The following is a 13,121-nucleotide window of genomic DNA, read 5'->3' on the forward strand; positions in this document are numbered from 1 at the left end:
ATCTCATTTTTGGTGAGAAAGCCTTATGTGCTATATTTTCTTAGCTGACACAGAGTGTCAATGATTATAAGATATATATTTTTTTAATTTTTAAAGACTTTTATTTTATTTTTCTTGCATGTGCAATATACTTTTCAGTATTTTTTATTTTTTCTCTCCTTTTTTATATTTCAAGTACATGTTACCAGCATTAAGATTTTTCTTAATTTCTTAAGATTTTCACCAGCATTAAGATTGACTTTTCAGTAATATATGTTTAAAATACAATTGCTAATGCATACCCCAAAAGCTAGAGACTATAAAAATGATGCCACTAATTATTTAAAAAAAATTATGGGATTAATGATTCTGTCTGATTCCAGGACAAGATATACACAAAAGAGCCATTGCACAGAGCCAAAGAAAAGCCAAGCCAGGATGGATCGATGCACTTCTAGGCCAATACAAAGGTCTTGAACCTAGTGTGAAGACTCGAGGTTACTGTGTTTATTGTTGCTAGACATAGACTTTCCTTGTGTCCACACTCACTCTGAAAATACTCACAGACGAGTATCCCAAAAAACTTGACTCCTATAATCTGGTCCCCTTTTCTGCCCCTCATAGAGTGGTACCTTTCTGTAGTCTTGGGTAATGACTGGGTAAATGCATCGTTGCTTAGATCATTTTGATTGGGCCCTGATTCACGGACCTGTTATAGATTTAATTTTATTTTTATTTGAAATTTTTACACATAAGATTTTGATAGTCTATATTTTCATCCAGAAATTTTTCTTTTTTATTTGGATTTTTCTGATGTCTTTTTCATTTCTCTTACCAATGGATTCATATACCTCATACCTCAGCAATGTATCCCTAAGTGATCCTATACTTTTCAATCACCCTCTTAAAGGGGGAATGTAAAAAATATATATATCATTATTTAAATTGCAAAGTTTAAATTCCTTTTTAGAAGAATTTTAGGTAAAGAAAGATGATACCTCTCTGAATCCAGAAACTGAACTGTTGGAGAAGACACCATGAAGAAGCCTCCAGAACACAACCTGCACAAAAATGAACTTTGGGTGTAGTTGATTGAACATTTATTTGTATGTATACTTTCATGCCAAAGGGGACTGTCCCCTAACTAGCTTTTTGTCAATGTGTCCAGCAGTTATTGGTTTTGTTCTTCTGCTCATCCTCAAATTATTGTAATCTTTAAGTTGATTATGTTTTTATGATCCTTTCTGGGGAAAACTTTCCCAATAAGAATGAAACATGGGAATGTAAAAATGGACTTGAATCTAGGACTTCAATACCTAGAAATCCTTGCTCCACTTCCCCAGAATGTTTTGTAATATCACTGAATTCTCACCTGGGCTGAGATCAAGAAGGGGTATTTAACCTGATTGGAAAGGCTTTTGTGGGCTTTTTTTCCTATTTCCGCTTGCAAGCAGAAGTGGCTCTTTTCATAATGTAGGTGAGATTGTCTAGGCCTCTGGGCCTAGACACATGCTTTCTTATCCTGTATTTTCTTTAATGCTTAATCTTCAATAAACCTCTAAAAATATAATACTCCTTGCAGAGAGAAACTAATTTCTATCTGCCTCAGTTTCCCTAAATTTTAATCTTTACAGTTCTATGCATCCAGTGGCAGCCAGAACCTCTGGGTGGGCAAAAAGCAAACTGTCTGCTGGTCTGGAGGGAGTATCTTGCAGGCAAAGCTGTGCTAGGTTCAGAGTGTCCAATACAGGCAGTGGGGAAGCAGATAGAGAAGAAATGCAGAGCACAGAGTGGGCAACAGTTGCATGTAACAGTTATAATTAGTCTCTGCTAAAAGTATTATATTTTTATGAGATTTATTAAAGATTAAGAAATAAAGAAAATACAAAATAAGAAAAACACATGTCTATGAGGGCTGAAAAGCCCATTCAATTTCACTTACTATATCTTGAGAGATGTGTATGCTTAGAAGTGGAAGCAGGGAGAGGGAGAAAGTAGGCAGTACACTCAGTTTAAATATTCACTGTGTTCTTGCACTCAGGTGAGGACTCAGGGAGATTATAGGGCATTCTGGGAACTTCAAAGGACTTCTGGGAACTGAAGTCTCGGCTTCAAATTGCCACTTTTACATGCAGCAGTGGAGACACTCCATACACCCCACCCCCTTTTCCTGAGGTTTTGGCCTCAGGGCACATCCAGCAACCAAGCTGGACTTAATTCCCTCAAAGCCTTCAGAGGTAAGGGAAGCTAAAACCTCAAATCTCCTTGCCTACAGACCACTGAACTTAATCCTATAAAAGCCTCCAGAGGGCAGGCGAGCTCAAGCTCCAACACTCCTCCCTCATAGACTGCACTGAGAGATTTACTGACAAAACTCCAAGGGGGAAGGTGGAAAGAAAAAGCCAAAACCACACAAAAAAATGAGAATAGCAAGTGTTCAGGCATTTGCAGGGAGTAAAGAAGGGGTAAACATGAGCAAACAACAGTAAACAAAAAAGGAAATTACAATAGACAGCTTATATACAGGCAATGAACAAATAGGAAATACAACAGAGAAGGATGAGAGAATGGCAAGCAAAACACACACACACACACACACACACACACACACACCAAAGAAAACCCGGCAAATTGTATACAGGCTCTGGAAGAACTCAAAATACAATTTAAAACAAAATTAAGAGAGGTTGAAGAAAACTGGAAAAATAATTTAAAAACTAAGATAAGTCATCTGGAATCAGAGGCACTTGAACTAAAACAAGAAAATAGTGTCTTGAAAACCAAAATCAACCAGCTTGAAAATGAGGCAAAGAAGATGAAAGATGAGGCAAAGAAGATAAAAGAAGAAGTAAAGATGAGACAAAGAGGATGAAAGATGACCTCCAAAAAAATCATAACAGAAGGAGAAGGATGACCAAAAAGCCAGGGATGAAATTCAGTATTTAGAATCCAGAATACAACTAGAATGAAGTGACTTCACAAGGCATCAGGACACTATAAAAAAATTAAAAGAATGAAAGAATTGAGGAAAATATGAAGCACCTCATTCACAAAACAGAAGATTTAGAAAATTGTTCCAAGAGAGACAACTTAAGAATCATTGGTCTACTGGAAGATCATGACAAAAGAAAAAGCCTAGACATCATACTACAGGAAATTATCCAGGAAAACTGCCCCGATATTCTAGAACAAGAGGGAAAAGTGGAGATTGAAAGAATCCACAGATCACCTCCAACTGACAACATTCAGGAATGTTATCGCCAAATTCAAGAACTATCAGACAAAGGAAAAAATATTACAAGCTTCCAAGAAGAAGTAATTCAGATGCCATGGAAACACAGTGAGGATAAAACAGGATCTGGCTGCATCTACACTGAAAGACCTAAAGGCATGGAATATGATATTCTGGAAAGCAAGGGAACTTGGCGTACAACCAAGAATCAATGAACCAGCAAAGTTGACTATATTCATAGAGGGGAAAATATGGTCATTTAACAAAATAGAAGAATTCCAAGCATTTGTAAAGAAAAGAGCAGACCTGAACATAAAATTTGATGCCCAAGCACAGAACTCAAGAAAATCATCAAAAGGTAATTAAAAAAAGAAGGAGAAAAGATTAACAAAACTTTTTTTAAGGGACCCAAAAAGTTAAAAAGATACATATCCTTATAAGAAGAGAGGTCATTGGTAACTCTTGAAAATTGTTATTATCACCAGGGCAGCTATAAAAATTACACTTGGAGAGAAGAGTTTCAAACTGTATAGGATGAAATGCCAAGACATAAATATGTATGTAGGTATATGGACACATAAATTTATATATATGCATATATATGTTAATAACTAATAATATAGCTAAAAAAAGAGGTTATTACTAAAAGAAATGGGGTAGATTTATATGTCATACAGGAGCTCATGGTAGGAGGGGGGAGAACATGAATACACCAGAAGGGTAAAGAGGTTGGAGATAGGACATACTCAAATCTTACGTGCCTTGAAACTGACTCAAAGAGGGAAGATCAATCCAATCCATTGGGGCAGTGAATTGATTTGCACCCTATAGGGAAATCGAAGAGTAACAAATGGACTGGTGGGAGGGAAACAGAATAAGGGAAGGAGAGGGTGGGGTAGTTTAAAAAGACTGCAAAGAAAATAAGGGGGGAATCAGAAGTGAAGGGGTAGGAAATGAAATAAAATAAGAGTGGGATCTAGGGGGACTGATTAGTGAAAGAAGAAAAGGCAGGACAAGGATTAGAAATCAAAATGCTGGGATATACACAGCTGGTAATCATGACTGTGAATGTGAATAGAATAAATCACCCATAAATTGAAAGGGAAGAGCAGAGTGGATTAGAATCCACTTTAGTCTACAAGAAAAACACATGAGGAAGGTAGACATGCATAGGGTAAAAGTAAGAGGTAAACAAGTGCAAGAAAGCAGAAATATTAAATGCAACCTTCTTATATGACAATACAATGAAAATAATAATTAGTAAGGGAAATGGATTGCCAAATCAAAAATTAATTGGAAATTAAACAATACGATTCTCCAAAATCAGTTAAGGACAGATCATAGAAACAAATAATAACTTCACTGAAGAAAATGACACTGATGAGACATCCTTTCAAAATCTATGGGCTGCAACCAAAGCAGTAGTCATGGGGAAATTCATATCCTTGAGTTCATATATTAACTAGAGAGGGCAGAGTTCAAGGAATTGGGCATGGAAATTAAAAAATCTAGAAAGTGAACAAATTGAATATCCTCAGATGAAGACAAAATTAAATATTCTAAAAATCAAAGAAGAAACTAATAAAATTGAAAGACAAAGAACTATTAATTTAATAAATAAGACTAAAAGCTGGTACTTAAAAAAAAACAAATAATATAGACCAAGTACTGGCCAATCTAATTTAAAAAAGGAAAGAAGAAAACAAAATTGATAGTATCTAAGATGAAACAAGAGACCTCACTTCTAATGAAGAGGAAATTAAGGCAATCATTAGCAATATTACGTCAATTATTTGGCCATAAATATGGCAATCTAGGTGATATGGATGAACACTGACAAAAATATGAATTGCCTAGACTAAAAGAGGAAGAAAGAGGCTACCTAAACAACCCCATATCAGAAAAACAAATTGAAGAAGCCACCAAAGAACTGCCTTAGAAAAAATCCCCAGGTCCAGATGGATTCACAAATGAATTCTATCAAATATTCAAAGAACAACTAATCCCAATATTATACAAACTATTTGACATAATAAGCAAAGAGGGAGTTCTACCAAACTCCTTTTATGACACAAACAGGGTACTGATTCCAAAACCAGGCAGGTCAAAAACAGAGAAAGAAAACTATAGACCAATCTCCCTAATGAATATAGATGCAAAAATCTTAAATAGGATACTAGCAAAAAGACTCCAGGAAGTGATCATGAGTATTATTCACTGTGATCATAGTGAATAACTATGATCATAGTTAGAATTCATACCAGCAATGCAAGGATGGTTCAATATTAGGAAAACCATCTACATAATTGACCATATTAACAAGGAAACTGATGAAAATCACATGATTATCTCAATAGATGCAGAAAAAGCCTTTGATAAAATACAACATTCATTCCTATTGAAAACACCAGAATGTATAGGAATAGAAGAACCTTTCCTATAAATTATAAATATTATATATCTAAAACCATCAGCAACCATCATCTGTAATGGGAACAAACTAGAAGTCTTCCTAATAAGGTCTGGAGTGAAACAAGGATGCCCATTATCACCTCTATTATTTAACATTGTACTAGAAAAAATAGCAGTAGCAATTAGAGAATAAAAAGAAATTGATGGTATTAAAATAGGGAAATAATCACCTGGAACAATCTTACCACATGAACTCTAAACTTGAGCTCACTTTCTCCAGGACTCTGGTGTTACTGAGAGCCAAATATTTCTAGATATAACAAAAGCCTCAAAATACTTCAGTTCTAATTTTGGACTTCTATTAGAAATTTAAGAAATTTGATTCATTGATCAATTATTCCAACCATCAACAATTTTTTGAAATGTTTCCTATGTACAGGTAATACTATAATCAATGGGGATAGAAAGAAATGCAACTGTCCCCTGTTTCAAGAAGTTCATATAATCTTCATTGAAATAACATGCATATATCTATCTGTCTATCTGTTTAGCTAGCTAGTTAGCTAACTTATCTATTATCTAACTGTCTTAGTAAATAAAAATGCCAGACCTGGAGTCAAAAATATTCTTCTTCCTGAGTTCACATCTGGTCTCAGAAGCCTAATAGTTGTGAGGGTCTGGGCAAATCACTTAATCCTGTTTGCTTCAGTTTCCTATTTCATAAAATGAACAGGAAAAGGAAATGGTAAACAATTTTGTCAAACTATCTAGTATCTTTGCTAAGAAAATCCCAAATGGGATCACAAAGAATAGAGCATGACTTCAACAAGTGATAAACAACAAAATATATCTATCATACAATTACCTTGGAATACATATGTATATGTATTTCATTTAAATATATATTTCAGAGTAAATGGAAAAAATGAAATTTTATTTTGGTAGTGTAGGTATCTACTTAATTTGTAAATGCATGTAATTGCATTTCTTTATATATACATATTTATAAATATATATTCGCATAGGGATCTATGTATATATATGTGTATTTTTCTGTATATATAAACAATTCATTAATTGTTTATATATTTGTAAAGTTCAAGGAAATTTTGAAATGGAGGCACTAGGAATTGTCAAGATCAAGGCATTGCTATGTTCAGAAGAATAATTATGTAGAGTTTTCAAGCTTTTTACACATAACAAATCATATATCAAAAGTCTTTTATAAGAGTGAATGATTTTTGAGTACTGCTGCCATTATGAGTTACCTATGCTCTTCTGTCTTCTAATTTTCCATACTAAATTGTGACTTATAAGATGTTAAGAAGAACCTAGGTAACACAGTGAATTAAGTGCTGAATACAGAGCTTATCTTTCTAAGTTCAAAACTGACTTCAGATAATTGCAGTGTGATGCTTTGTAAATCACTTAACCCTTTTTGCCTCAGTTTCCTCATCTGTATAAAGGAGCTCGAAAAGAAAATGACAGGCGGAGTCAAGATGGCGGCTTAGCAAGCAGCAAAAGTTCAGACCTCATGGAAGACCCTTCCTTACCTATAGAGACTGAATGCTCCTAGGGCGCCGAAACCCAACCTGAACAACAGGACAGAAGCAGGGAACCCTCCTTCTGGACTCAAATCAAAAGGTACGCACCCCAAAAGCCAGAATCCGAGAATACTAAGGGCTAAGGGGAAGGCAGAGGGTAGACCCCAGGACCCCTCCACCACAACCCAGAGCGCTGAGCCCGCGGCAGCAGTAGCAGGAACCTCTGAGCAGGCAAAGGTGCTGGTTTGGAGAGTCTACCTTGTGAACAGCGGGGCTCCAGGCTCCGAGCATGCAGCTTAGACAGCAGGGAGGAAGCCAGGGAGAGACAGGTCAGTGGCTGGGTCCCTCTATTGGGCTCCAGCCTCACCTTTGCCTTGGGGCACAACCAGATCAATCCAGCTGAACCCAATTCAATCAGAACTTCTCAGAGTTCAGGGAGGTGGGAAAAGGCACTTGCAAATAGCTGAGAAGCAGCTGGAGAGAACTGGAGAGAGCCCAGCCCAGCCTTCCAGGAGTCTTCAGAGCCTCAGAGCTTCATACCACATACAGCCCAACCCACCTGAACTCAATCCAATCAAAAGCCTCCAGAGGACAGGGAAGTTAACATTCCTCCCCTAGAGACTGTACCAAGAGATCTGACAAAGCTCAAAGAGGGGAGACTGATAGCCCCAAAACCAAAACAAAATGAGAGGAGCAAGAGCACAGCCAAATACGGGGAGCAAAAAAAGGGGTAAACTCGAGCAAACAACAGAAAAAGAAGAAAGAAATTACAATAGACAACTTCTGCACAGGTAATGAGCAAAGAGCGAATGAAACAGAGGGGGAAGGATCAGCAAAGGAAAAATCAGAAATCCCAGCGAATTGGATACAGGCTTTGGAAGAACTCAAAATGCAATTCAAAACACAATTAAGAGAGGCTGAAGACAATTGGGAAAAGAACTTAAAAACTAAGATAAGTCATCTAGAAACAGAAAATAGTGTCTTGAAAGCCAAAATCAACCAGCTGGAAAATGAGGCAAAGGAGATGAAAGATGAGGCAAAGCAGATGAAAGATGAGGTGAAGAAGAAGAAAGATGACCTCCAAAGAAAATCTGACCAAAAGGAAAAGGACAACCAAAAAACTAAGGATGAAATCCAGTCTTTAAAAACCAGAATACAACAATTAGAATTGAATGACTTCACAAGGCAGCAGGACTCTATAAAACAAAATGAAAAGAATGAAAAAATTGAGGAAAATATGAAGCATCTCATTCACAAAACAGAGGATTTAGAAAATCGTTCAAGGAGTGACAATTTAAGAATTATTGGCCTACCAGAAGACCATGACAAAAGAAAAAGCCTGGACATTATATTACAGGAAATTATTAAAGAAAACTGCCCCAGAATCCTTGAACAAGAGGGAAAAGTGGAGATTGATAGAATCCACAGATCACCTCCTGTACTTAATCCCCAACTGACAACACCCAGGAATATTATAGCCAAATTCAAGAACTATCAGACCAAAGGAAAGATATTATAAGCTGCCAAGAAGAAGCCATTCAGATACAAAGGAACCACAGTGAGGATAACTCAGGATCTGGCTGCATCCACACTGAAAAAAAGAAAGGCATGGAATATTATATTCCAGAAAGCAAGGGAACTAGGTCTACAACCACAAATCAACTACCCAGCAAAACTGACTATATTCTTACAGGGGAAAGTATGGTCATTCAACAAAATAGAAGAATTCCAAGAATTCGTAAAGAAAAGACCAGACCTGAACAGAAAATTTGATGTCCAAGCATAGAACTCAAGAGAATCATCAAAAGGCAATTTAAAAAGAGGGGAAAAAAGAAAAACAAAAAAAAATTTTAAGAGACTCAATAAGTTAAAATGATATGTATCCCTATAAGAAAAGAGGTCATTGCTAACTCTTAAAAACTGTTGTTATTTCCTGGGCTGCAAAAAGAAGTATACTTAGAGGGAAGAGCAATAAACTGTATAGGATGAAAGGACAAGACATAAATAGGTATATAGATATATGCATGCAAAAATACATACTCATAAGTATGTATATATATATATATATATAAAACTAGAGCTTAAAAATAGGTTAATATTAAAAGAAATGGGAAAAGAAACAAATGGGGGTAAATTTATATGTCACAAAGAAGCTCATGGTGGGAGGGGGGAGAACATCAATTCACCGGAAGAGTAAAGAGGTCAGAGACAGGAAATACTCAACTTTAACGTGCTTTGAAAGTGACTCAAAGAGGGAAAAACAATCCAATCCATTGGGGGCAGAGAATAGATTTGCACCCTATAGGGGAGTAGAAGGGTAACAAACAGTCTGGTGGGGAGGGAAGTAGTACAAAAGAGGGAGGGAGCAGTGGGTTAATTTTAGAAAGACTATAGGGAAAATAAGGGGGGTATATATAAGGGGGAGGGAGGTAGAAAGGGAAGTAAAATAAGGGTGGGAACAAGGGGGACTGTTCAAAAGCAAACACTGGTGTAGAAGGAAATAATGAAAGAACAAAAGGCAGGAAAAGGAGCAGAAATCAAAATGCTGGGAAATTCACAGCTGGTAATCATGACTCTGAATATGAATGGAATGAACTTACCCATAAAATGCAAGCAAATAACAGAGTGGATTAGAGTCCAAAACCCTACCATATGCTGTCTACAAGAAACACATATGAGAAAGGTAGACACACATAGGGTGAAAGTAAGAGGGTGGAGCCAAATCTATTGGGCATCAACTGACATAAAGAAGCCAGGAGTCGCAATCATGATATCCAACAAAGCCAAAGTAAAAACAAATCTAGTTAAAAGAGATAGGGAAGGTGATTACATCCTGATAAAAGGCAGTATAGACAATTAGGAAATATCTGTACTCAATATGTATGCACCAAATGGCAGAGCATCCAAATTTTTAAAGGAGAAATTAGAGGAGCTCAAGGATGAAATAGATAGAAAAATTATACTAGTGGGAGATCTGAACCTTCCCCTATCCGAACTAGATAAATTAAACCAAAAAATAAATAAGAAAGAGGTAAGTGAATGATATCTTAGAAAAATTAGAGTTAGTAGACATGTGGAGAAAAATAAATAGGGACAAAAAGGAATATACCTTCTTTTTTGCAGCACATGGTGCATTCACAAAAATTGACCATGTATTAGGGCATAAAAACATTGCAAAAAAGTGCAAAAGAGTAGAAATAATAAATGCAACTTTCTCAGATCACAATGCAATGAAAATAATAATTAGTAAGGGAACATGGAGAGGTAAATTGAAAATTAATTGGAAATTAAACAATATGATTCTCCAAAACCAGTTAGTTAAAGAACAAATCAGAGAAACAATTAATAACGTCATTGAAGAAAATGACAATGGTGAGACATCCTTTCAAAACTTATGGGATGCAGCCAAAGCAGTACTCAGGGGGAAATTTATATCCTTGAATTCATATATAAACAAATTAAAAAGGGCAGAGGTCAATGAATTGGGCATGCAAATTAAAAAATTAGAAAGCAAACAAATTAAAAATCCTCAGATGAAGACTAAATTAGAGATCCTAAAACTCAAAGGAGAAATTAATAAAATTGAAAGTCAAAGAACTATTGATTTAATAAATAAGACTAGAAGCTGGTACTTTGAAAAAACAAATAAAATTGACAAAGTACTAGTCAGTCTAATTAAAAAAAAGGAAAGAAATAAACCAAATTGAAAGTATCCAAGATTGTGACAAGGAAATCTCTTTAAAAGACTGATATATATTAATTTAAGGTCGCCAAGGAATTCAGCTATGTAATTCCTAGATGAAAACTCAAGTCAGCAGTCAATACTTTATGGAGTTTAATTACAATAGGAGGAAGAAAGGAATTAGAGATAGAGAGAGAGAAAAGGGAGAGAAGGGAATAGGGCTTAAATACCCCTTCTGTTTAGGATGGGCCAAAAGGCCCAAGCCCTTAGATAGCTGGGGCAAAGAAAAGAGATCAGTCCCTATTACTCACGTGACCAAAATGGAGAAACAGTCTCAGAGGCCCCCACCTTCAGCTTCCTTCAGAGCAAGCTTCTCAGAGCACACTCCAACCACTTAGACAAACTCCTCAACCACCACACCTGAGTCTTCAGACCCCTCTCTCTTTAAGGAAACCATCCAAGTTCCCTCCCCTCAGTTCTCATATCTACCAATCACTGTCCATCAATTTCCCTGTGCCAATGGAGGCTCTAGCTTAACCGAGGACTGCCCAGAGGTCTCTGGCTTTGCACATGTCTGTTGAAGGTCATATTTTCAAATAATTAAATCTTTGATCCTTTGCTACAGCCCTTCCTAAATCCTGTTAACCTGAGTAGGGTAGAGATTGGAATAATTAAATTTTGATCTATGCTGCAGCCCTTCCTCAATCCTGTTAGGACTGAGTAGGGTGGAGATTGATTCCAAGTATCTCCATTGTATCAATTCTAAAATCAATCATGACTCAAAGAAATTCCTGTTCTACACTTAAGCATAGGTCAAAGTCCTTTCCATTGTTCAGCAAAAGGTTTCTGTCCTAATGTAATCTTAAGAAGGGAGGAGGAGGAAACTCTCATGCCAATGGGGTTCACATTCCAATAGCCAAGACCCACTATCAATAGGAAATTTTTCAAGTATGAAATTTCCCAATGGTGAAATTTCCAACATTTATAAGTCTAAGGAATTTTAAGGTTTACAAGATGAAAAAAGAGACCTCACCTCTAATGAAGAGGAAATTAAGGCAATCATTAAAAATTACTATGTAAATATATGGCAACAAATATGGCAATGTAGGTGATATGGATGAACATTGACAAAAATATGAATTGCCTAGAGTAAAAGAGGAAGAAATACATTACCTTAACAACCCCATTTCAGAAAAAGAAATTGAACAAGCCATCAAAGAACTCCCTAAGAAAAAATCCCAGGTCCAGATGGATTCACAAATGAATTCTATCATACATTCAAAGAACAACTAATCCCAATATTAAAAAAAAAAACTATTTGACAGAATAGGCCAAGAAGGAATTCTACCAAATTCATTCTATGACACAAACATGATACTGATCCCAAAGCCAGGCAGGTCAAAAACAGAGAAAGAAAACTATAGACCAATCTCCCTAATGAATATAGATGCAAAAATCTTAAATAGGATACTAGCAAAAAGTCTCCAGCAAGTCATCCCAAGGATCATCCACTATGACCAGGCAGGATTCATACCAGGAATGAAAGGATGGTTCAATATTAGGAAAACCATCCACATAATTGACCACATTAACAAGCAAACTGACAAAAATCACATGATTATCTCAATAGATGCAGAAAAAGCCTTTGATAAAATACAACACCCATTCCTAATGAAAACACTAGAAAGTATAGGAATAGAAGGGCCTTTCCTAAAATAATAAACAGTATATCTCTAAAACCATCAGCAAACATCATCTGCAAAGGGGATAAACTAGAAGCCTTTCCAATAAGATCAGGAGTAAAACAAGAGTGCCCATTATCACCTCTATTATTTAATATTGTACTAGAAACACTAGCAGTAGCAATTAGAGAAAAAAAGAAATTGAAGGTATTAAAATTGGCAATGAGGAGACCAAGCTATCACTCTTTGCAGATGTTATGATGGTTTACTTAAGGAATCCTAGAGAATCAACCAGAAAGTTACTCGAAATAAACAACAACTTTAGCAAAGTTTCAGGATACAAAATAAACCCACATAAGTCATCAGCATTTCTGTATATTTCCAACACATCTCAGCAGCAAGAAATAGAGAGAGAAATTCCATTTAAAATCACCCTAGACAATATAAAATACTTAGGAATCTATCTGCCAAGTCAAACACAGGAACTATTTGAACACAACTATAAAACACTTTCCACACAGGTAAAACTAGATCTAAACAATTGGAAAAAAAACATTGATTGCTCATGGGTAGGATGAGCTAACATAATA

Source organism: Monodelphis domestica, chromosome 6 (assembly GCF_027887165.1).
Source record: "Monodelphis domestica isolate mMonDom1 chromosome 6, mMonDom1.pri, whole genome shotgun sequence".
Taxonomy (NCBI): Eukaryota; Metazoa; Chordata; class Mammalia; order Didelphimorphia; family Didelphidae; genus Monodelphis; species Monodelphis domestica.